We start from the raw sequence: 22,389 nt of genomic DNA on the forward strand, positions 1-22,389 counted from the left end.
TTCCTTCCTTCCTTCCTTCCTTCCTTCCTTCCTTCCTTCCTTCCTTCCTTCCTTCCTTCCTTCCTTCCTCCTCCCTCCCTTCCATTTCCATCTCTCTCTTCCTCTTTCTTCTGGAAGCAAGATTTCTGAACTTGAAAGGTAATAAATGCCAAAGGAGGGACTTCACTAAAACAAGCAATTTCTTTTTTTTCATAGATCAGCTTTTTGACACAAATGGAGACCTTTGACTGTAACAGTAAGTTTTCATCTACAGTCAATTTAGATGGTTTGGTTCATTTGGCACATTTCCTATGCCACTTGAAGTTCATTCTACTGGAGTGCTGCAAATGTCTTTGGTGATGCCTCTGCACAGAGSACATTTTTAAATGCTGGAGGAAGGGAAGACCTTTTAAAACATATGCTCTCTTGTTTGTGAGATACACAGTAACACACAAAAATGTGTATTAACCCAAATGCTTTTATAATTAATGGACTTGCTACAAACAGTAAATTGTGTTAATTTGTGGATATATACACAAAGAAGTATTTCACTTGATTGAATTTTAGCTACCTCCATTGCCCAAAAATATTTGAGAAGTAAGGCACTGGTTCTACACTTTAATAGATTTTAAACAATTCAGTCCCTGTTTTTCCTGCACTTAGACAGATGCTAAAGCAGAATGATGCTGAAGTCTGTTTTGGCCTAGGAACAAARCAGTAAACTTCAATTAGTAAGATGCTTGTTAGTCATTTATTGAGATCGGGTGTTGGTCATCAAACCTCATAGCTTCAGTACTTTTCATCACTTGAGCACATCTGCATTGCAATAAGCATTAGTCATGCTGTGCTATTTGTTCTTCCAATAGATTCCCWAAAGTGTCTGACTTATTCCTGAACACTAGGAGCAAATCAAAGATGATGTCTGGCTCCAGTGACAAAAAAAATTTGAAAGCACAGAGAATTTTAAGTATGAAATGAATATAGGAAACTCTCATCTTGACAGTGGATAAGAAGCCAAAAGACAAAAATTAAAATTGCATGTGAAAGATGAAAAGGTTGAAGCCACTGTTTTGACTGCTGGACCTTGCAGGAAAGATATTTGGAGAGAGACTGAAGGAGAAAGTTAAGTGGGTGAATAACACATAAAATTTACCACTGATGAAAATATTACTTTCTTTGAACATCAAAGGCAATCCTCTTAGTTTCATAAGTTATTTAACCCCATCGGCAATGTCTGCAGTGTATAAATATTTTTGATGAAATACAAAGTATCTTCTTAAAGGTGTATAGACACTATTTGGAGAGTGGGTTGAGCAGTATAAATATTCATATGAGCAAAAATGCTGTCAAACTGCTGATTTGACCTGATATCTAAAATGAAAATATAACATATTCTGGTTTTCACCTCCATTTTCTCCCCAAAGTTGGGATCTAGCTGCATAGTCGGGGTGCAGAAATGCACCTGGAAGATTGTGTTTTGGTTAGGTACAGGGAATTCAAATGAAAGCTCCTCAAAGTCGACAGTTTAATTTACTTCTCTTAAGCTCTTTAATACCAAACTTATCAGTTCTCTCTGTTAGGCATTAACTTGTTAAATGAGTCTTAATTATACATAAGCAGATGGAGATTTGAATTAAAATTACCTTACACTCGAGTGGCTTTAGTTCATTATAACATATCTTCCTCTTAATCATTTAGGCAGTCTCATCATCTTTCATATATAAAGTTATTAAAATATTCCAATTTCCATATTTCTTCAGATACATCCACTATTAAATGGCACATAATACACATTAGTTGGTGACTTATACCRTTCAATAGTTAGTGAATTATTCATGTCAGTAACCATTTTTACACTTTTATGTCATCTGTATTATTTTATTTTAAAGGGTTTATGTTTACAGAATGTCTCATCTTTTACCTCATCTCAATTTTCGGTGCAAACTTTAATGCCTCACTATTTTAACTGTTGTGAAAAGGATGAACATCCACTGCAGGTTTTGCACTCCCATCATCTGAGGAATGGAAGTGGATCCAAAGTGGCTCCAACTTCCAAACAAGTGTTGCTTACTGGGACCTTTGGGAGTGAGATAATAGAAGTCAGCATTATTCTTTCCTTTTTTTGTCTTGCTTTTGCACTTTCATAATCTCTGGATTCTCTAAAACCAAGATTTTAGAATTTGCCTGTCCTGCAAAATTAAAAGGGAGAAAATGCCTAAAGGAAGAAAACTATTGAAAGCTTCTGCAGGCTTTGGTGGCTATCACTTCACCAAACTGTAATGACCTCAAATTGGGGATACTAGTTAAATTAGCCATCTAGGTTAAGAGTTTAGATTAGCTCCAGGAACACAGAGAAGGTGCCACCAAAAGAAAGCTGATTTCTCTCTTTAGGAAGATGTCCTGGGGTGGACATTTGTCCAACTAATTCAAGCTAGACCTATAACTTTTATATAGCTTTAGCAAAGTAAAGAAAGTCTGTCTTAAAGGCATTAGGTTAATGCCTTTCAAAGGAAAAGGATAGACAACAGGTTACTGTGTATGAAAAACTCCTCTTTCACCCGTTTTTAAAGAATCCTAACACATATGCTGAGAGAGTAATGTATCTGTCTTAGAGAAAAGCGCCAAGTGATTTAATCCAACTGTTTCTATGTACCTCGTGGGTAAAATCAAGAAAGAATTGGACAAGAAGTGGCATTTTAGTTCCAGTAAGCAATTTACAGCCATTCACAAGGGAAAGACTGGTGGGACTTTTCAAACACAAAAGCATCCAATATACCCTGCTAAAGGCAGCATGCTGTTCTCAGTATCCCTTTAGCTAATGTATTAACCAGGTGTCATCATTGTCAAACAATGGCTCTGAAATACAGAAATAACTGTGTTAGCTGGGTGAGGGAGAATGACAGCTCAGCAAAAGGCTGAGTTTGCACTGACCATCACTGCAGCCACCATCAAGCAAAGGGAAGGGGCTATGAGAGGGTTTTTCAAAAAAGTATACTGGCATTTACCTGAATGTTTTTAGTAGAAAAGGAGACTCTCTGCATCCTGGGAGCCTCAGCAAAACACTTGGACCATGTGGCCATTTGAGTCCCCAGTTCCTCTGAAAACATTGATACACTATAAAATGTGGATTTATCATGGTTAATCTCAATGAATTCCAGTTCTGCGTCCTTGAGAGAGAGAGAGAATGCTGCTGCTTGCCTGGCAGGAGGTTTATGAAAAAAAACCCCAAAGCATGTGAGGCTCTGATGAGTCAGGAAGAGGAGATATCAATTGGAAGAGACCTACAGCAATCATGCCGTCCAGTTGACCAACCAATCCAGGGCAAAAGTTAAAGCTTGTTATTAAGGGCATTGTTCAAAYGCTTGGGCACAKACCCCTTCTCTAGGAAGCCTAGTGTTTGACCATTGTCTCGGTGAATAAACAATCCCTGATGTCCCATCTCAACCTCCCTGGTGCAGCTTTACACCATTCCTACCTGTCCCATAACTGTATCCCAGAGAGATGAGATCACCCCCTCTTAATTCTCATAAGATATTCTGTGCCTGCTTAATGTTGTGGACTTTGTCAGACACTACAMGGTATTGATGACTTTGTCTCATTTCAAAGCTAGTGCTCTGGGACCTGATAATTTTGGGGTGTCACTCTCTCAAACTGTGCAAACCACTTGCATCTGTCAAAACAGCTGCCTGCTACGTTAATGCAAACCCTTGCAACCACCCAAGATATACTCAAGGAAAAAGCCTAGAAGTGGTGTATACTCTCTTTTCAACCAGTAAAGAAAAGTAAAATGTGAGTTTGCTTATTATGTATGTCCTAGAAAACGTTAAGTTATAAAATGTCAAAGATAAACAAAACATACCACATACCCTATGAATACACTGTTTAATGCCCATTGTYAAAAGTATGGTCCAAGGCAAAATGAGGTTCCTGAACTAAACTGTAAAATGGTACAGGGATGTTTGTTATTGTATTTATTTATGCTCACCTTGATGGATGATCACCAAACACACAATAATCCATGGAAGAGGAGAGGAGAAGCTTCCCTCACAGCAGGASAGTATTTTCATTATCCACTGATAGTGCAGAAGAGAGATGGGCAAAAAGTCCCCTCTGCTTGCAGAAGAAGAGCAGTGAAGCTGACTGCACACTTTTTGTCACCGGTCATACACCTACATGGGCTCATGGGCCTGTATAGATCTCATGGACTGGCATCCAACACAGCAGCATAGGCAGCATCCAGGCACAGCAGATTTGTGACTTTTGAGAATATAGGGATAAAAGCCATGAAGTTTCTTTTGTCACCAAAAAGAATGAATTAGCTCCTCTAATTCTTAGTTTGTGAGCTGGCCAATGTGGCAGAGTGCACCATCAGCAAGTTTGAAATAATACAAAACTGGAAAGAGTTGCTGAAACACCAGCTGCTTGTGCTGCCATACAGAGGGATCTGGACAGGCCTGAGATGGACCAACAGGCATCTCCTRAAGTCAACAAAAGGAAATGCCAAGCTCTGAGCCTGGGAAGGACTAAATATCTGCGCAAATGTATGCCAGAGGCCACCTGTCTAGATAACAGCATTGTTGAAAATCACTTGGGTTCCTGGTGTACACTAAGTTGCCTATGAGCCAGAAATACACCCTGACCACGTCAGTGGAGATTGCTGTATCCAGTCCTGGGCTCCCCCACAAGACATACATGGACATGCTAGACTGGGTCTAGTGAAGAGCCATCGATATGATTAAGGGACTTGTCAGAAAAGGAGAGGCTGAGACAGCTTTGTCAATTCAGCCTGGGAAGAGAAGTCTCAGGAGGATCTAATCAATGTGTATAAATACTTAATGAGGGAAGAAAGACAATGGAGTCAGAATGCTCCCTGTGGGGCTCAGCAGAAGAATAATAGGCAGTGACCAGAAACTGAAATACAGAAAAATGTGATTAAACAGAAAAAAAGCACCTTTTTGACAGGCATGGTCAAACTGTCACAGGCTGTCCAGAGAGGCTGGAGAGTCTCCAGCCTTGGAGACATTCTAAACCTGATTAAACACATACATTCCTGATCAAACTATTCTAACCGACCCTGCTTTGAGCAGGGTGTTGGATGAAGAGATCTCCAGTTGTACATTCCAGCCTTAGTGATTCTGTGGTTCTGTGGTCAACTAAATTACAAGTACAAAACTTTTGAATGCAGAGAAGGACAATGAGAGCTGATCCGTCATGTGGGCATTGTAAATCATCAAGTGCTTAGCTTCTGACTGCAGCTCACACAGACCTCTTGGCACATTTTATGTATAAAATCCAGTCCATTCCCTGCAAATGATGAAATTTGGCAATATCCTAAAAGACAGCAGCAGCAGCATTCCAGAGGATGTGATCTCACAAACAAGCAAAGCCTGTCTGCATGGGGGTGCCCAAACCCACAGCCCTGGGATTTCTGGAACAAAACAATGTGTTTTCAATTGTTGGATTCTTTCCCCACAGGCAACCTGCAACTAGCATGTGAATGTAATGTTAAYTTCTAATTGCATCATATTAGCAGTTTGACATTGCACGTTACTAATGCTTGTTTTTCCAGGATAAAGTGGAGAAATATAATCATATTAACGCTGTGAAAGCAAGCACAGAGGCAGTATAAATTGTTAATGCAATCTCCTTTCAAGCAGCTTGTTTGAACAGCACACTGGTGTATGAGAAAGTGCCAGCCTTTCAGTCTTCCCAAATAGTGCAGTGCTTGCAGTCCGCTGCAGAGTAAACATATACATTCTGTTTAAGGTAACAGATGTTCATTTGCTGCATGTTCCCATGAGCACCCAATCTTTCGCCTGCATTCTGCTACCATTTGTCTGAGGCCCACCTGTGAGCCAGCACAGCAGTTTCTTAGACACGAGGTTGGCTCGCTGACATGTCACGTACAAAAATGGTGTGGTTTGTTAATGCATATTCTTGTAAGCCTTCCTCTGTTTTTCCTTCCTGTGAGTGGGACCATTAATTCTTCTGACTTGCATCATCAGACTGAAAATGGCAGTCTCCATGCAAAARTGCTGCAAAGCTGTTTGGATTCTTCAAACTCTGAAGATCAGCCTTTAAAGCAACTAATTAAGTTTTCTGCTTGCTGCCATTGAAAGATTCAGTCAGATATAATTAAAACTGAGCAGCAGWTGACAGCAGTGGCATTTGTCAGAATCATCCAGTGGTTCAAATACCACTTCTGACAGAAATGTCAGAATGATAACACTCCCATCTTCCCCATGCATGCCAGGAAAAGCAGGAAGAACTTTTATTATAAATGCCTTACTGATAACCTTTATGAATCCCAGAGCACCAAACGCAACACACAAAATTTCATTATCCCAAGAGAGGATGCTCATTTCCAATAAAGTACATCTTGCAGCTCGCTGGGCATCTTTGCAGTGTCTGTGCCTTTTGGGACATCCTTTCAAAAATTTRAAGAGGAAAAAAGCCCTCATCCTGAAGTATGGGTAATTCCAGCCTTGCAGGCAGCTAAGCTGGAAGAGAGTTCCTTAGGGAGTTAATGAGCTGAAACCAAATCAACATATTCTTCATCTAGAAAGGGCAAAGCCATAACACGGCTGTGTAAGCTATCCTTGAGATGTACAGAAAGGTGAGAAGCCAGAGTCTTTCTGCACAAAGAGTTTAAATGGAAATGTTATTGCTAAAGATCAGAGAGCAGCAGAGTAAACAACAGAGCCAGCCAAGGACAAATGAATAGGGGAAAATTACTTTTAGAAACAYTTTGAGATTACATTTGCTCCAGCTTCATACACAGGTTTTCCCTATCTTGTCTCATCAGTTTTGCCAACAGATTTATAATACGGTCTTCTTGCCACTCTGTCTTCCTTGCTTGAGAGTTTGGGTGTTTTCTTCTTATTTCTCTCTTGCTTAGCTTTGTTTTAACTAAATGGAGAGCAAAAAGGAGAACATATCAGAAGGGGAATCAGTGGCACTTTGAAACAGCGTAGCAGCAGTGGTGTCGTTGTCGTCTCAAAGTCCCTGGGCTCTGCTCTTGCCTGTAGCAATTTCGTGTTGCCTGCGTGCTGCCTGAAAGCCGCCGTCACAACAGCAACCCAAGGGGAGGGGACGTGCTGGTTGTGACTTTTTGGCAGTCCCCAGGGGAAGAGCCTTGCAGTGGGTGGCTCGGCTTGGCCTCGGGGTGCTGAGTGGGGCAGTGGGATGAGCAGGAGCAGCACTGTCTTGTGAGCAGGAGCAGCACTGACAACTTGTGAGTTGTCTTGGCTGCAGAGGAGGAGGAGCATCAGAGCAGAGGTGCCTGTTGAAAATGCCTGAGTCGGGGCTTTGACTCACTGTAACTGAGATGCAAAGACATGACAAGCCATTAAAAATAATAATAATAATTGGATGCTTCTACTGAGCAATAATTAGACCATGGACACAAAAGAAACCACCAGGCCTAACAGAGTTTTTGAAATGTTCTATTTGTAGAGGTGAACCTGCTCACTTACTTTTCCACTTTACTACCCTGTCTTATCATTGGGAAAATAATTTCTCCTGGGCATAGTCAGACCTGAGGCCATGGTTTGCCCAGATTATCTCTAGAGATTTTCCTGCTGGAGCTGAGCAAATATTTCTATTATATTGCTTTTTTTGTGTGGCTGAGGAGGAGGATATTAAGTACCCCTTTTACCCTCAGGGGTACTTGTATTGCACTATTACCCTGGCTCTGCAGCAGTTCAGATCTGCAGATGATGGTGTGTGACCTSACCAGGGGCAGCATTGCTCCTTTGCTCTTGAACTCAGCAGACCACATCACACTGTGCTGTGCACTGAATGCAAGGGCACTGTCTTCTGTCTGAGCTCTTTCCTTGTTCATAAGTAATCAAAGAACATTTACACTTTCCTTTCTTTTGACCTTTATTAGATAAGTAGGCACCTTAATCAGGAAGTTTTGAGGTGAGAATGAAGTCTGGAAGAATTATATGCTGGGATGTAAAGGTCTCAGGGATCACCCTTAGTGCTTGTGGCAGAACTGCATTGAAATTAACATATTACAACAGATTGTGTCAGACTGAATTGGAAACTTTTCTGAAGCAGGGTGAGCAGAAAGGTCAAATTCCTCATCAGCTCATCTATCAGGCTGCACGAGAGTATCCGAAGAGGTTAAATTCTTCTCCCAGGAAATAAAATCAGAATCTCCCATTTTCAGGTCCCAGATGTGCCTCTGAATTTCCATTTACTTTGTATGAAAGCTAGTATTGGTGAATTTTTTTTGTGGTGTTTTTTTTTGTGTTTTCCTTTTCAGAAAGGATCCTTGTTTAAATTATAAGATGCCATTAGCAAAGGTCCTTTTGCAGTGACTGCAGTTAATACAGAGTTCTTTTCTGTCTTGCTCACTTTGGCTTAAGTGCATATTGTGCCCTTTGTATTCTGTCAACTGGAGAACCTGCAGAATTATCTTCTTCCCCCAAAATTGATTTAACACATTTTGCTATTATGCAAATAAAAGGGGAAAAATTGTTTCCTGATTCCTTTCAATGGGCTGAAGCTGGCAGCTCGGGACTGCTTACTAAGGTCGCAGCGTATAATGGGAAATGCCTACACATCGGTGTCTGTCAGGCTGCACAATAGGAGAGCAGCCGAGCACTGCAGCACCCATCCCCATTCAGGGCTGGGATAATGGCATTGCAGCTCAGCTGGAAGGATGAGCTTGCCCCGGCTTCATGCTTCAGCGTGCTATCGARGTGACAGGCAATTTTCCATTGGTGGCTTGGAAGCCTTTTTATTTTATTAATCCTCTCGTCAAGGAACAAAACCAGAGCTTTTTCTTCTGTTAAACACTGCTGCAAAATCTCTTGGCTCCCAGGGATCTTGTTTAGGCTCACACATCCTTTGGGCAAGCCAGGTAAATAGCTGGGCTCCTCATGCCCACCTTCAGCTCCATGTGCCTGGGTCAGTGAGCAGTGTCAGCACGCTGAAAATGTCAGGCCACTGCTTTGGAGAGGCAGCCTGCTCTTGTGGAAGGAGAAGCAGCCAGCTGAACTCACGCAGGAGATACGCACGAGCATCTGCCATGCTTCATGGCACAGTGAACAATGCAAGGTTATCACCAAAAGGCAACGAGTTCTTTTCAGAAGTTATCTTCTCCCTAGAACATGTCCCATGGAATTACAGCSCAATCCTAGATAAAATACTGTATTTTAATATTTTTTCCTTTTCATTTCATCTCTATCCCTTTTTTCTTTTTCTTTTTTTTTTCTTATTATAAAAGCATGCTGTCTTTCAATTAACATAGTAATGACCTATTGTCACCTGTTACCATGCTAATCCTGAGCTGGTGTGAAATTACTTTATAATAAACACTATGCAGTTCTGACTTTCAATTAATTTTTCCCATGCTGTGCTAAATCAGATTAACTGTACCCCACCCTTTTGACCACAGACATAATTCCTTCCTTATAATGAAATAGAGGATTAATYTATATGAAGCATATCTATACACATTTGCAAATAAATGTAAAGATAGACTTTGTACCWTATTTGCACTGCTCACAGTGTCAGGTTGAATACAGACTCTGAGATTATTAATTTTTACGTTCAACAGGATGGCCAAGGATATTGCTGTTTTTTATTATTATTATTTTCACTAAATGTCAACAACTAAGAATGGATAAACAAATGGTACTAAGGGACTGGTACCTTCCACAGGGAATTACACCTAATGCTGTACAGCATTATGATGATCTCAAAAAGTAAACACCTCAARATGAACCCAATCACTACTAATTTACTAAATTGCCTGTTATCCTTCTTGTGTGTACATATTTACAACCTGACCAAATACAAAAATATAAAAAATGCAACTGTGTGATCTTTTTAATGGTCAKTAGCATTATGAAGATGGTTGATAGTCTGAGTGAAGACTTTCAAACCATGTATACCAGTATAGAGAAAGTATAGTATAAGGCAAGTTTTTAAAAAAAAGCTTCATCTTCAGAAAAAGCTTTCCAAAACTGCTTTAGATTTTGGTAACTTCCACAATGCAGTAGATTGCTGTGCCATTTCCTAATCAAAAGTAATACAGAGTTGACTCTTGATATTTCTCTACACAAGCATTTTCTCTCTATAGCCTTATTTTGAAATCCAAAAGTGTAGAATTATTGCAGATATGAACCTTCTCCTTGGAAAAATAACAAAGGTAAAAATGGATTATTTCCACAAGCTTATGGATGCCTATGCTTCTCTGTGCTTGTTGCTCATTAGATTCAATTCAGCATGCTTAACTGGACCGAAATCTGTAGGTTTTCATCCAAATTTAGCTCCTTGAGAACCATACTGRCAAACTGTCAGGTCAAACCCCAACCCAGAAGTTCAGATTTTCCTCTCATTCACAAGTCTTCATTTCTGTAGCAGCCTGTCAATCACCTTTTGCTGATACAGCAGCTAATCCAGGGGGGAAAGTCAGGGGCACCCTTTGCTTTAGTAAGCATGAATATATTGTCCAGTGGTGTACCTTTGAGGCAGAAAGTGATTGACTTCAGGGAGACAAGACCAGGACTAGCTGAGATTAAATACAGTTTTCTTTTGTGTTTCCTATTGATTCTTTGAAACACTACCACTGCAGTAGACAAGTAAAAAGTCATTACATATTCAGTGTTTATTGGCTTAATACTGAAATTTCAACACACTTTTTTTTTATTGTTTTTCTCCTGCTGTTTATGAAGTCCAAGTGTACAATAATAAAGCAGAAACCATATGGCTACCTAGAAGGACAAGAAACAGCAGAATGACCTACGGGATGCAAGAGCTCAGTTTTCTTGTCACTATGGCGCAGGTTGTAYCAATAGAGTTAATATACTGGCATTAGCATTTGGAGTAATACATCCAGGAGCAACAAAGTGAGCTAAACCTAGTCAGATCAGGTCAAACAAGYAGTCTCCACAAGGGGATTAAGGAGGTTGGAAGAGACATCAAATTATTTTTTCATTTTTCTTAGGACTTTCTATTGCACATCAGTAATGAAAGGTCTTATCTCTGTCTTTTACTATGTAGCTTTTTAACTGTGCCTATGATCTGACTTGGACTGATTCCAGCTTTGTTATTGAAAATCTGCTTTCAAATGCAAACACCAAAACACCAATGTAATAGCCATTACTCTGTTTACAATGGCAGYCCTAAATAAAGGAGTCATTAATAGCTTTTTACTTGATTATTTCAAAATGTTTTATCAATTATCCGTAAAACTTCACCATTACCACTATTTCTACCCAACTGCAAGTACCATATCACTGCATGTATGAACTGGTTACAAGACTTAGCCACATTAATATAATCTCTCATACATACACATTTCTTTCAACTATTTTCTGTGCTTTGAAGGAAGCAAAGAGAGGAGACATCACAAAATTTTCCTGTCATTATAGCCTAGAGAGGAGAAATGCCTTCAGCTACATGGTTATGGTATTTCAGTCGGCAAAGTTCACTCCAGTTTCCCAGATGTTAAAATATTGACAGCTCCTGTCTATTCATGCACTGCAAATCAACATGTCCAAAAAATGAACTGGGTATAACTTGGTACTCTCACCAAGTAAAATAGGCCACCAGCTCTCTTCTCTCATTGTATTGCCTGTCTGCTTTAGTAGACATAGGACATACATGAAGGTGTCGGGGGAAGTAAAGCAATAGACTGTGTTTCAGTTTGAAGGGGTTGGTAAGCGCTGATGGCCCTTCTTCCTATGCCTACTAATTTTCTACATCTTTGATCATATGATGTGATGGAGAGTGGTGATGCTGAGCTGCAGTGCTCAGCACCAGGCACAAACAAGGATGGGCAGTGAGTTCTACCATTCCATGTTCATCTCCCATAAGGTGTGGGGTGGGGGGGATGTTGCTGAAAACAGACATGGGACCTCTTCACCAAACAGGAGTGTCATTAAGTCACCTTCTCCAAAGAGCCTGCWGCAGATTCATATTTTCTGTGACATTTATATTTGTTGTGATTCCCACACCTGCCTGACTCTGGACTCTGCTCTGTCCCTTTTGGAAACAAGCACCATGCAGGGAGGTGAGGGCACATAACAGAGGATGTATCTTCTGGCCATGCAGCACTGAGAGGAGCAAGTAATAATGCCGAGCTGCTGTGGGCAAAGGACATAAGAGAGGGTAGGGGGAGCAAATCCTGGGGCTGAGTAAAAGATGTTAAAAATTTAGCTTGAGTGTTGGGGTGAAAGAAGAAAAAGAATTGTACATTCAGAGAGAATGGGGTCATGAGTTTTGCTGCTGATGGTTAAAGACAGGTCTCTGAGTTTCAAATGTCATGCAATACTSCTCTGGGCAATAAGTTAATTTGAAGCATCACTGTAACTCATACAAAATATCCAAAGTATCAAGAAAATATTCTTCAGATAGTAGGACAAGAAGCAGCATCTTCTTGAATAGTCCACAATGGTGATTTGCAAAATCCATGAAAAAGGAGAAAAATAACATTGAGCAGTCTTATGTTGRATGTTGTGTTGTTGGAACAAATCCATTTTCACTGGGAATATGCAAGTGAATCAAAAACTGGCTGAGCACCAGACCCTTTCCCAGGTATCCATGCATACYTATGTTTCTCATTAATGACATACAGTGAATATAAAAACAACCTCCCAAACCTGAAGMTGCTGTCAGATGATGTGCCCCAGCAACAGGAGAAACAGTTCATTACAAGCTGTAGAAAATGAATGTGTTTTCTTCTCTCCAGCTCAACACCCAGGACAGACATAATTCAATTGGCAATTTTTGCACTCAGGGCATTTGAATATAAAAGCAACTATTCCACTGACACTGTTGATGAAGAAGAGAGCAAAGGAACAGGTATCTTAAATGAGTTCAAGAGACAAGTAATTAACAGTAAAGTAATGATAATAGAATTGGTTTCTGCAACAGCAGATGGAACACAGGTATAACTGGATCCAAACTTCACTGCTTATAATCAGCAAGCACTCGATGGAAACATTAATGGTGCAGTAGTAAAAAAAAAAAAAAAAAAAAAAAAAAAAAAAAAAAAAAAAAAAAAAAAAAAAAAAAAAAAAAAAAAAAAAAAAAAAAAAAAAAAAAAAAAAAAAAAAAAAACACCTCCATAAACTCCATTTGAGTCAAAGGCCATTGTGTTTTCAAAGGCTACTTGATTAAGTTGCTGCAGCTTGCAATGGTCTGATTTTATACACTGAGACAAATGAACAGAAGTATGATTTTGCTGCAGCTTTTCCTATGCTTAAGATCAGAAATCTTCCAAGGTAGGAGTAGTCCAGAGATTCTGCTACAGAGTGTCAAAGTCTGTGATCTCAGCTGGAATCTCTAAGCAGTTTTTATAATTAACTGCACCTCCAAGAACAAGGAAAGATTTTTCAGGACCAGGTCAGAAAGAGRATTCTCTCCATGCCCTTCTGGGACCAAAGAAGGGCAGGTAATCAACTCAGGTGGCTAATGGAGCAATGCTGTCGGGTGACATATTGGCAGGTTTTGAGCTTCTATCCCATGAAAAGTTCAAATGCTTGGATTTAGGTTCAACAGGGACTCGGGGTGGGAGGTTAGGAGCTATGTGACCCATGTAACATGTGGGTTAGAGAACAGACCTCTGTAACTCAGTGGCATCTTGTARGTTTTGTTGCTGTTCTCTCCCAGTGACACCGGGGCAGGACAAAAGGCTCTGGCAGGTCAGTCTGCCTGAGGTGCTGCTTTGCTACAAACAAATCTCTTTGACAAGATAATCTGCTGCAGATGGAGGCRCAGCAACAAGCCCTTTCTGCTCCAGCAGTGTCTTCTACATTGATTTCCTGACTCCTGCTTTGTTCTCCTGCACTGGAGAGCTGCATTTCTACAATAGTATCTTTGCCTAAGAAAACCTCTTGGGGAAAAACTCACATTTTTCAACTAAGTTGAGGTTACCCATTTTACACTGCTACATTTTCCCGCTGCTCTTTTTTTTTAATTTTTGTACTTACAGGAATGGTGAATTCTTACAACATGGATGGTCTGTACAGAAGTAAGATTTGGAGCAGTTTGCAAAACACACCTAAAATAGAATAGAATTTTAGAATTTTAATTTTTTTTTCTGGGAATTAAGTGTGCAATTTAAAAGAACTTTCCCTAATTCTGATGCTTCCATATGCCCTATCACACACAGTGGTCCAGGTAGAAAAGCCATATTGGTCCACTCCTAGGACGCACAAGTAGAGAAGAAAAGTTGGATCTTACGTGTGCAGTTCAAAATCAGAAAACTACGCTGTACTGTAACAAAAAATAACCTAACAAGCAAACTAACCAATTTGAATTCAATGGAAGCATTTACATCTGCTAATGTGCCATTTAATGTGCTGTGTAATATAATTCTGCATTCCTAATTGAAGAAAACTTTACATATGCTATATCAAATGTCTCATTGGTCTCATTTCAAATGTCTCCCTGAGTCTAATCATGCTCTTATGCCAGGGAGAAAAGAAGAAAAGAAGGAAAATTAATTAGGACTAGCTCCTGTTATATTGTCTAAAGTGAGATAACCATGACCATAGACATGATTTGAAATCCCCAGAACTTGAAAAGAAAAGCTCCTGCTGATCCTGTGGGCCTTGGCTCTGATCTTGTGTTTACATTGTCGTGACCACACCTGTGATCCACAAACATTGTAAAAACAGGCAGAGGGTGTCCAATGTATTTTGGAATGCATTAAGAAATGCATTAAAGCCTAAGGACAATATTACAAATGCCATAAACAGCTGATATTCCCTTCATGGGAGTGTCTGGCCTCATGACAAATGAACACAGCTTTTGAGCAAGCAGGGAAAAGAAACATAGGCAACAAGCATACAAGCTGCATCAGGACTGTTTTGGTGAGAAGTTCAAGTAACTGAGCTGTTTGTGGCTGTGAGAAAGATGATTAGATAGTGTCAGTTTTAGTGTGACTTTTTCCTTATGGTTTTTCTAGCATACGACATTCTCAGTGAAAYAGCTCTCAAGCAACAGGATTTTCAGAAGTATCAGGAAAATATGCTAAATATAGTGTGATGTATTTTGACTTTGAAAAAGGTTGTATCACTGTATAGATATAAACCTCTGGTGCACTGAGATATTCCAGTTGCCAGTAAAAAGTGGGTAGGAATCCTTTGTTCCCTTCAGCTGTATTGCCTTACTGCTAGCACCTTACAAGTCTGTCATACTGGACATCAAAATAGGTGCTAGGATGGTGTGAGTATCAACAAAACAGAGTTCAGTTTGYCTGTGTTATGAAGCATACAAACAAGTAGGCAAAGCTTGTGGAATACTTCTCAAAAAGAGAGGTCCATGCCCAAACTAACCCGAATTTCTTATAGTACATTCCCTTGCAGGGRTTGTAACATGAAATTGGTATTTTCTGCCCTTGTGGGCAGTTTGCTGAAATAGAGAACTGACACAGTGAGTTCTGCAATCTTCAAGCTGTCATCTTCTTTCAGCCTTCAGTGGCAGAATGTTTGTCATCTGTAGAGGTACATCATACTTTACTCAAAAAAAAAGTGATTTTAAAGCAGCTATTTTCCTAATGCTCTCCTTTCTGGATCCCAGCTTCTATATACYGTGAAAACAAATGCATTGTGGTAGCAAAAACATGAAAATGCTCACAGGCTGGTTTGATACCTTCCCTTCCTGGACAAAAGAAGAAACCTCTGTCTTCTGCTGAAGGATGATTCTTGCTGTCTGTAAACAAGAAGCCATACCAAAGAAGGGATGAAAATTAATGTGGTTACCTCTGAGAGGGAAGCTGTAACCTTCAYAGAGACTTTCTTTCCAGCTGTGTTCAAAGGCATTGTAATGACTTCAGAGAACTGCAGTGACTCATTTTAGTTGATGACTACATAACTATTCATTTACACTTAATGAGTTTATTCCATCAGGTATAGGACAAATTCTAAACAAATAATGCCACTGAATCATATACATCAATAAATTTGAGCACTAAACTGATTCTGGGCAACAAAGGTAATGATAAAGAGAGCGGAAGAAAAGCTGCTTCCAATTAATGAAAATGCCCTCTGTATTTTCTAATAGCTCAAACATTAATTTGAAAATGGCTTTCTCTGCAATAATTTACAGACAAGCACTTCATAATGGGGAAACAATTCAAATTTATGTGCACTCAAATGGTGATGATCTGATTAACTTATTAAATTCTTGTTGATTCTACAGTCYAGATGAAGTGTACCATTCTTCATGGGTTTCATACCTTGCAGTTTTAAGTTCTCACATTATCAGACTTCAGGCTTCAGTTGCTACTGAAGGTCTTTTCTCTGGGACATCTTCTGGTGCAGAGTGGAYAGAACCAAGATCCCAGGAACTGATTTAATTTGTCTCTTTTCATTAATTCCAAAGATATGTTCTCTTCCACATTGGAGGAGCACTTGATTAAATTTAGCACTAGAATTCACATAGTCTTCAGCTGCTGTGGAGTATAATTGAAACTGTGTGAAATATTAGATACACACAATTCAAGTTAAAGCTAATTCAGTCAGGGGATATCCATGCTGGATTTAAGTTCAAGAAGCTTAGCTTGAACCATGTCAAGCTTAATGTCCTTCAAAGGAAGCGAGTTAGCTTTTGAAGCAAGAGAAGATAAAAATTATCCATGGGAAAAGACAAAAGAACACAGTCAAATCAGTCTGCCAAATCTAGTGTCCAGTGGCTTTAAACAATAGTCAGTAATACCAATTTATCTGTAATGCATTTGTCAGCTAGAGCTACCCCAGCTCTAATCACYATCCCCTTGGATTTTTTGTGCACCCTAGATAATTCCAAGGACGGTACAAAGTTGTTCAAACCCTCAGATGTTGTGTAGAAAAGACTGCTGAGACACCACAGACTAGCACAAATAATTGTAAATATAAATGTAGCTGTCTCCAGCATCCCTTCCACAATAAAAGAGAGGCTTCCTGTGACTAAGAAGTGTGCCACATTAAGCAGTTCAGCCTATTGATATTGAGAATACATGAGCCCTAAAACAACCAGCCCTTCATTCCCACTCTGTTTCATGGCTAACCTTGCCCCTTGTTCCCTGTCCTGTTTTGACCTTGGACCATTCCAGCCTTGCAGGGTGTTATCAGTGCAGTCCACCACTGTTCAGACAGAAGAGGGACTTGAGGCATAACTGTATCTTCAGGTGTGGCTTAGGTGTCATGGCTCTCTCATGCACATCCCCCTGGAGCTWTAATTGCTGGATAACATGGAGTTTGCCCATATCCAAGAAAGAGAATTGTTCAAAAACATCCAAATATTTTAGCCTATTTTAGTAAAAACTTAAAATTCCTTCTTCAAAGTTGCCCTATGTATTGTCCAGTGTCTGCAAATTCTGAATAAGCCTAGTTTGTTTGCTGAATGAGAACACAAWTTTTTCCAATTCATTGAACATTCATCTTGCTTTTTCTCAGTACAAAGTTCCAGCTTTGTCTATTTTCTTTATTTGCCTGGTAACATTGTCAGCCCCAGTATTGAAGTATATAGTGTCACTTGTTATTTCCAATCATTCTTACACTGACTCTGGCACTTCTTCCCCTCCACCYAAAAGAACACCCTCTCATTTTGGAGACCAGGATCTGAAGTCTGGATCAGTCCTTCCTTAAATTTCAGTGGAAACTTAAAAAATTTGTGTCTTTATCTGATTAAATAAAAGTGTCAGTTTGACAGAAATTATCTGCATAAATCCAGTTTAACTGACAAAAGTCACTGGCTGTGCTCTAGGGTTCCTCTGCACAAGGGAACAAGGGTTCCTCTGCACAAGGCCATCTTGAGGAGATGAGCTACAAGTTAAATGTATAAAGTCAGCCTTCTTACATAAAGTATCTTCTAGGAGTTATCCACAGCCAATAAAGGACATTTTATTTGCAAGTGAAAGCAGCTGCAGGTGGTTCAACTTTCTGTAGCTTGCTCATGTTGTCTGCCCACCTTTCTTTGTTTCACTTCATCTTCCGTGACCATTTGCCTCTTGTCTGTTTGTCCACAGGTTCTTTAAAACCTGGGTTATTGTGGTTAAAGCAAAACATGATTTTGGCTTTCTTTATTAGAAGTCTTGCCATAGCAGAAGTGAAATTCCTGACTGATACAGATGTTTACTCTTTGTTTCAGGCAGAAAGATTCTTCTAAGTGCACCACATGAAGCCCAGCTAGAAGCAGCACAAAATAAATGAAACCAARTAAGATTCATGAGCACAGGCTAATTCTCTGATGTCTCACAAAACCTACATATGGGAAAGACCATGATCCTGGTAGCTAAATATGACACCACCATTAACATTATTCCTGTCAGCTGGGATTGGGTTAATTACGGCTCAGCTTTTTAGTCCACTGCTCAGTGACACTGTATTGTCATGACGATTTTATCTMTATTTTCCTGGCATGAAAGAAAGGCAGACACCTTTTTTCATASTTTCCTGCATGCTCCTCTCTATTCCCTGCACACTAGGAGCTCTTGCTGAAAGGTAGTCTAGCAAAATTTTAACCTAATCTCTAGGAAATCTTCACTTTTTGCACATAATTTTAAAAATCCCAGCTAATTGAGATGGGAAGACTTTCTTTGGTCAAATGAGTCTGCTTCTTCTCTCGCATCTTGTAATASAGGTTGCAGCCCAAAGCACATTTTTATGACCACATTACAGTGTTAAAAAAGATCTCATGGCCTCTTGAAAAAACAGTATCTCTGACAGGCATTGCTGTCACAGTCTTAACTAAAGCAGTATAAATGCATAAATAGAAGGGACAAGGTGAAGGCCTTCAGGGCATTCCACTAAAATAGTAACAGGTCTCTAACTAGGTATTTAAAGTGAATTTTCCCCAAATAGGAAACTATATAGCCAAAACTAGCTGTCATTCCAGCCAGGTGACAAAAGGGCAGTATCCTCTCATCAGCTGACTGAAATTATCACACAGAAAAAAGACCATTTTTCTTTTTTAATTCAGGTTGCAAGTACATATCTATGTTTTCCTAGAAAACTTTCTATAGACAGGCCGCYGTTCTTTCTTTGGCAGTGCCTGGTGAGTTTTAATTCTGGCGGTCAGTGATGGGCTCTCTATGAATACAACACAGCAGTCACAGGGCCAGTGGTGGGCCTGGGACAGAGKGCAGTGGCAAATAAAGCCATATAACACTTGTGCATTGCTAAATGCAGTTCACTAATGTTCCCTATCCCATTAATTTTAATGGTCTGATCAGATCATGATGAGGTAGATTGCCAAACTTCCATTATCCAGTAAAGCCRAGGTGTGAGGAGCTGCCTCTTGCAGGATGGAGATTGTCACTTTTAGGTAGTCTAGGCGTCACCAGGAGCTAAGGTTGTGTGCACAGGCTATAAATTAACTGTTGCAACAGCCTGAATCACTTCTGTAGCACTTCAGGAGCCATATGTCAGTGTATATCAAAATAGCAATATATCAACAGCTGTCTGGGATGCAGGACATGAGATAAAAAGAAAATGGGATCATTCAAAAAATAAAAAAGGATTGGGAGACTGTGAGTTGCTGATGAGCAGCTTCAGAAGTCATTGTTCATAGGCCAGCATTTGCTAAAGRCAATTCTGGTCAGCCTGTAGGCAAGGAGAGGGAGAGGGAATGATGGRCCTGGGTACAGCACAGAGACCCTCAGCTCCAGCTTGGCCCTTGTTTTGGCCTCATGCCATGTCATTGAGAGCTAATTAGTTCAGGGTCATTTAAAATGTGCTCATTTGACCAAATGCAGCACATACCTCGTCAAAGTGAGGGAGATTTACATCAGCCTTACCATTTGTATTGAGGTTGACGCTGGCTGTAATGGGAGCTATATATTTATTGCTGCCCCCAGAAAGATTTGCTCTGTCATGTAGTGCCTGATAAACAACAGAATGAGATTTTGATACCACATGAAACAAAAAAAAGGGGGGAAAGGAGATGAGGAATGTCATTTGATGGACACTGATAGGTATTTATTCACCATGACCTAATTCACTGCTCGTTTCTGGAGCCCATGGCAATGAATAACATATTAAGTGATATTAATGTGAAATATGGTTTCTGCTCCAACAGCAATATTAGGAAAGAAACTGCCATTATATGTAAAAAACATACACTACCCTCCATTTCTTTCCAGAATCCTTTCCTCAGCTGCAGGCTGCAGCAATATGGCTAGTTACATTAATTCTAATATTATTACCWAATTACTCCAAAGCACAGGACTTTTCTAGTTAGTCCACCAAACAACCCTATTCTTCTAATTCCATTTCCTTCTGTTCCTAAGTACCTTCCAACCCCTTTTTAATGTATGAATGAAGCAGGAAGGCAGCTTATGGCTGCATTTTTATGTTTCTCAGCACTTGTCAAGATATTAACCAAAGCTGTTTACCCCATCTCTCTGTAGCAAAGCAGAAGCTTGGAAACAACTCTTTATTTTCTAAAATCTGGGAAACAGGAGTGCATGTTCACAGGTGTATTTGAYGCAATATTTTAAATCAACATACTCATTTCTTTCATGAGGAAAGCAGTAAGCAGATGAAACTGGGGAGCACGAGTAAGAAAAAGAAAAAAACACATGAAATATTATATAAAATTGCAGCAATAGTATTTATGTTCTTTTACATACATTCCCATGAAGTATAAATCAGGAAAATGTTGAGATTATACTCCTTCAGCTCTTTAGTGGAAGAAGAAATGCAAATACTCTAGACATTATAATTCATTTCTTGCCCTTCTTGGAAACATATGTATCATGCAAAGGATTTTTTTTTTAATGTGATTGACATATAGCTTAAAATCAAACAAATAAGCAAACAAACAAATAAATCCTAACACTTTAATGCCTGTTAAACATGAAGACAATGTTCACTGCAGTTTTCTACATGTGAGATGTAAGCACCTGAAGTGTAAAAATGTTACAAAACATCAGCATTAAAAAAAAAAATCTTTCCAAGTTTCTTACTGAGTAAATTTCTGATTTCTTTTAAACAGGCTTTGTTAATCTGATAAACTGAGTTAAACCTGATTGTGTTTTGTATCAGCCCAACTAATGGGTGCCAGTTTGCTTCGGATAAAAATTGTCTGAATAGATCTCACCTTTCTGTAAGGTTTTAGGACGGAGCCTACTGACCCCAAGGTCCCTATATTCTCCATGGAGAGAGAGGAGTACCAGATAAGAATGAGGAAATTAAAATATTTACTTTTGAGGGTTGAAAAATAACCATGCTAAAAGTAAACCAATTTAGAAAACCAATTTTTACAGAGGCAGAAAATATTGAGAATCTTTGCAAATAATTAAACAGTGTAATTGTAGATTATCTTTACTTAATAAAGAGAAAGGTTAGGCACCTCCAGAGCTTTGGAAGACTGTTCTGTCATTATGTCAAAATTGATAGGAATTTAATTGTTCCACTTGATGATTATTTGCCTCTTATCCACATGATTATATGCTTTTGGCTCACAAATTAAAACTAGTTATCAGCAAACATTATTAATTCCTCTTAAAGGGAGAGTTTTCTTTTGAGATCTTGTGCAGAAACAATAGCCTTGAATACCTTTCTTCTGGAATTTATAGAGGATGGGTGGTTTCTGTCACAAATTTACCCAGTTTATGTATCCTTTACCACAGGCTATGGGTTTAATCCATCTCAGAGGAGCATAAAAGCTCTTAAATTTAAAAATTGAAAGTCCCTTCCTGTCTCTGGAAAGGTAACTTGGTTGTAAGAATACAAGAGATCTCTGCTTAGCAAAAAGTTGCAAATGAGATAGATGTCCCTARAGGGCTCTAAACATCTTGAGCTTGATGTTCCGGTCTGGAATCACCTGCAATCCACATGGCACTATAGCCTCAGGCACTGATGTTCATCATTCCTATTTCAATGGCCACAAAGGGATCAAGATATCAGCTGTATTGGATTGAGGAATATATGTGTGCACATGTACTCTGTATTTTATTTGCATTGTCTTTTAAAATGAGAATCATTACATTCCAGATTTCAATGGCAAATACAAGACTCCTATAATCACACAGAAAGCARCCACCTCTATGCTTGCTTGAGAATAGGATTACCTTTGTTTCCRTGCTCTTCGTTTTCCCCCACTGCAATTGTGCTTTTTAGCATAATACAAGCCTAAAACGATCCTGTGCTTGCCAATTGGTGGCCAGCCATGAGAGCCAATTTAAGCAGTTAGCAAAATCCCCCATCTGGTCTCTGGACTTCCARTGTATGTCCTGCACATTAGCACAGCTGAGCTTCCAGCTGAGACCCTTGGTGCATTTCCACCAGGTGAGCCAAAATGCTAAGCCAGGAGGTGCTTTGCTAAACCTGTCTCAGCTGGAAGTTGGTCTCTGCAATATTTTTCAGTGTTATTAAATCAGTTCATTCCATCCACAGATTCAGATGCTATTTTAGAACAGTTTTACTCTTTTCCCCAGGCAACCTGTTTTTTTTTTTGTTT

Source organism: Malurus melanocephalus, unplaced genomic scaffold (assembly GCF_030028575.1).
Source record: "Malurus melanocephalus ecotype Western Australia unplaced genomic scaffold, MMel_1.1 scaffold_60, whole genome shotgun sequence".
Classification (NCBI taxonomy): Eukaryota; Metazoa; Chordata; class Aves; order Passeriformes; family Maluridae; genus Malurus; species Malurus melanocephalus.